The sequence below is a fragment of the Oncorhynchus masou genome, unplaced genomic scaffold, assembly GCF_036934945.1.
Source record: "Oncorhynchus masou masou isolate Uvic2021 unplaced genomic scaffold, UVic_Omas_1.1 unplaced_scaffold_1971, whole genome shotgun sequence".
NCBI classification, from domain to species: Eukaryota; Metazoa; Chordata; class Actinopteri; order Salmoniformes; family Salmonidae; genus Oncorhynchus; species Oncorhynchus masou.
In genome coordinates, this window is record NW_027008464.1 from 17,941 (window position 1) to 22,309 (window position 4,369).

Below are 4,369 nucleotides of genomic sequence, written 5' to 3' on the forward strand. Positions count from 1 at the left end.
AATAACTATTCTTTATGTTCCTTGTGAAAAGATTTTGGATAAACATTTCAAGCACCATAGAGTTCATTCTAACTTAGTATAAAACTCTACATGAGCCCTTCAGCACCATAGGGTTCATTCTAACTTGGTGTAAAACTCTACATGAGCCCTTCAGCACCATCCTCAAGGAGATTGCAAAACATTCTGTTGTGGCATTTGAGTCTGAGACTAAAATAGACCCCAACTCCTATGGAACTATCTAGCAAAGCCTAGGTACAATTCAAGGTGTTGATCAAACTCATCAAGAAAAAACAAAATATTGACTATCAGGCAACATTGAGTTGGAGGTTATAGCTAGCAAAGTACTGTATTTCATCACCAGTTCATGTTCTCGATCAATAAATCAATATTTAATCCATACATTATGAACATTATTGTTGGCAGAGGAAATGTTTTGCTCCCAATTCTAATTTAACACAGTGTGGATGGAAGAAAACAGAAAAAAATAATGAAAATAATTGAATTACTCCATTACATAATTTGAGCACCAGTTTATTTTCACATGAATGATGTACTACTGTATGTGATGTTCTCAGTCAAACAACAATAATCGCATAACTAAACAAGTCATTTTCTCATTCATAAATATTATTTTCTTATCCAAATTGTGGAGCGTTTCCATTGTAATGCCTCCACCGGTGGCGGACTTGGGGTCCTCCATGCATTCCAGTAGCCTAATGAGAGAGTGGGAGGGTCAGTCAATCGGTGCGACTAATAAGGACACGAGGATCTAGTAAGAGATCCCATTCTCACTTTTATTTCTTTACAAGTGTACTTTGGAATAGTAACCGACTATTTTTTCCAAACATGCGTTCATAAACGTTCATGGATTAATGCGTTTTTATGCTGGAGGAAACTTTCTCACCAATTGTAAGTAGACCGGTTTGGTTTGATATTCATAATTTACAGTTTGAATAATAATGGCTGCTTGAAATCCTCCTCTGTAATGCCATGTATCGATACGAACTTATAAGTAGGGGTCCTTGGTCTAGCCTTGTCGTAGTTTGGCACTTTAGTGGTTTTGCGCACAGCTTTAGTTCATGTTCTGGAACTTGTCTGGCTTTACGGGACGGCTTCAGTCACTCGAAATGATTTATGAACATTCCGTTATGTTCGTGTAAATAGGCTATACTGTGTGTAACACTTGTGTAGCATGCAGTTTTTCCATATGCTCGCAAGAACCGTATTAGGCTGCAGTGAACGGAATGCATAATTACGCGTAATTTGGTAAGTATATCTAATGATTGAGGAGCCTTGAAAATGTGAAAATATGAATACCGCATAAATGGAATAGACTATCATGGAATGTCTAGTCTGCTAGTTCCAAACAATCTGAGTTATAGCTGTGGCGTTTTTCAATGTCCAACAGACATTATCACTGGTTTGAATTGTGAGATTGGCACGTTTGAGGAATTTGGCATCTCTCCATCGAAGTTGTATTTTGTCAGTTGGCATCATGCGCGTGATCTCATCTCACTACGAACGTGATCTGTGTCACACTGACCCGGGACAGTTATGTTCAGGTTCAAATTCATAATTTAGACTAGTTCTACATAGCCGACCCCATTCTATTTGTTTCAGTTTGGTATAGCCTACAAAGTGTGACTCTTCTGTTTAGCATATTTTCCTGGTGATATGATTGCGCCATAATAACGCAGCAACTCTTGCAGTGGACCTGTCGCACCTTGCTCTCACACCTTCAGTTGAGGTCTGCAGCGGAGCATTGGTTATTTTCAACTGTGATACGACACACATTACATACACAGTACACACTTTTCGTTACGTGGTAGAAAAGGCGCGTCTCATTTGACAGTTTTCTGTGTAATAGATTACTAATACTTCACATATTTGATTAATTTAATTAATTTCAAAACAAATGTATGAAATTCATTCATATGTTACTGTAAGATGTAGGCGTACTATTTGAATAACTAACTTGTGTTTTATTTTAGGTTTTGAAGAAGTATGTTCTCTTGCATCAGAGAAGACATGAGTTGCTTGCTAAAATGGGCAGCTTTCCTCTGGATCGTACATACCATTCCTTGCACTGCTGGAATGGCATTGAATGAAAGAATAGGTATGTATCTAACACAGGCTGCTGAGGGGAGGACAGCCCATAATAATGGCTGGAATGGAGTGAATGGAATGGCATCAAACACATGGAAACCCTGTGATTGATGAGTTAGATACCATTCCATAACAAAAATAACATGTTTTATTGTCACATACACCAGGTAGGTCTGGTGAAATGTGTTGTTTTACAGGGTCTGTCATAGTAATACGGTGCCCTTGGAGCAAATTAGGGATCAGTGCCTTGCTCAAGGGCACATCGGCATATTTCTCCCCTTGTCGGCATGGGTATGTGAACTAGTGACTTTGAGTTACTGGCCCAACGCTCTAACCGCTAGGCTTCCAATGAGCCACAATCCTCCTGTGGCATGTAAGGACACTGTCACCAACACCAAGATGACTTTGATCTCACAGACACTCTCCTTAGGCTTAGTTTACAGTGGGAAGACATTTTGGGAGCTATGTGGTACACACAGTTTTGGAATTTATATTTCATACCACGCACTAGGCTAGGCTATGTGGCTGTGCTCAAGATATTGTCTGAAACAGGCAGTATTGTTTACATCCCTTGAAATACATATAGCTAAAAGATAACTACATTACAGGTTGTTGCTACCCGTTTGAGTTGACTTTTGAGTGGTACTAGCATGCCCTGCCAATAACGTTGGGCTAACATTGGTGTTGTCACAGTAGATGATCATGGTCAGATTTTGCAGACAGGAACATGGCAAGTCATTTGTTTGCAGTTTTAGCTACAGTATACGGTCTGGGTCATGTTCAGTTGGCACGAAACTGAAGAAAACCATCACAAAAAGACAAACTGGGAAGTGGTATTATTTGAAGTTGTCTAATAAGAAACACCCGTTAGTGTTTTCCATTGCATGACGTTGTGAAACGTTTTGCTGCACGACCCCGTAGCCGTGCCCCAGTCTCCAAGAGGAAACATGGCTCAATAGAAAAGGGTCAAAGTTGAGCCCAGTTATAGTTAGGTCTCTTTCACCAACTCTAATTAACAACACTTCTGCATCCCTGTCTGGGCTGTGTGAGGTTGCGGCCCAAATGGCACCCTGTTCCCCATAGGGCACTGGTCAAAAGTAGTGCACTATATAAGGACTAGGGTACCATTGGGGACGCGGAGTGAATCTTAATGAATGGATGGATAGTGATGACTAACAACCACTGATGTGGTGAGTGACTGAAGTGCCCCTCCACATGGAAAGACACTAGTCACGTCACAGGCTAACTACTATATTGCAGTCCTGCTGAGCACATCAACAAATGGTTATGTGCCAAGTCCTCAATCTCGCTGTCGGACATCAGATCTCAACGTTTTCGTCTTTGATGACTGAAGTGTTTAGAAGGTATTCTGCACTTGTTTGCTGTCTGCATCTTCATTTTTCCTTCCATGAATATGAACCTTGTATGGCTGATGATGTTATCCCTGTTTTCTAGACAACTCTAGATGTCCTCCATTGAAAGTAGACAAGGACCTGTTTTCCTACAGTTTAAATGGTCCACAGCCAGAATTCACCGGTAAGAATTACAGTGTTTTGGTGTGCAAGTCCCTCAATTGAAATAAATCCATCTCTCTCTCAATGGTTACATACCAAATGGCACCCTATTCCCAATATAGTGCACTAATTTTGAACAGGGCTCATAGGGCTCTGGTCAAAGTAGTGCACTATATTGAGCATATGGTGCCATTTAGGACACACAAATCTGTTTGGCTCTGATCCAAGGGGGTAATAACGTTCATGTCTCAGACGTGTGGTGAAAAACATGAATATGTTCACAGGTTATGTAACACAGAACAGAAATACTCTGTAATTGAGCCTGCGCTAACAGACGTGCACCAATTTGTTTGAGGGAGCACTGATGGTCAAATCTATTGTCTTTGAAGTAATTATGCATACATTAACTATATTGTGCCATAGGAATGGATCAAACTGGACAGGAGTTTGATGCAAATCTAGAAAGTCCTGACTCAATCCATATTTTTGGATCACCGCACTGGAGTTTAAAACAACACCTTGTAACACCTAGTGCCAGTTTGCTGAGCACAGATCATCTCCATAGAAAGTGTTTTTATTCCAGGTCAGGACGAGGCTGAATCTATGTCAGTGAAGCCGACTTCCTGAGTTTAAACCAGCCCTTCTCGTCCTGTTGTCTCTTTTCTTTCAGGTTTTGATCTGACAGAAAAGTTTCTCCTGAGAAAGGGGGCAGTGACAGAGGAGCGGCCATCATTCCGGCTGGGGAGCAG

At 40.8% G+C, this 4,369-nt stretch overlaps 1 long non-coding RNA gene across 1 annotated transcript; it reads left to right on the forward strand.

The window, feature by feature from the left end:
* Positions 1 to 825: 825 nt before the first annotated feature.
* On the forward strand, positions 826 to 4,369 carry LOC135532653 (uncharacterized). Its single transcript, XR_010454372.1, has 4 exons — positions 826 to 909; positions 1,992 to 2,116; positions 3,562 to 3,642; positions 4,291 to 4,369. It is a non-coding gene; the product is annotated as an uncharacterized LOC135532653 (long non-coding RNA).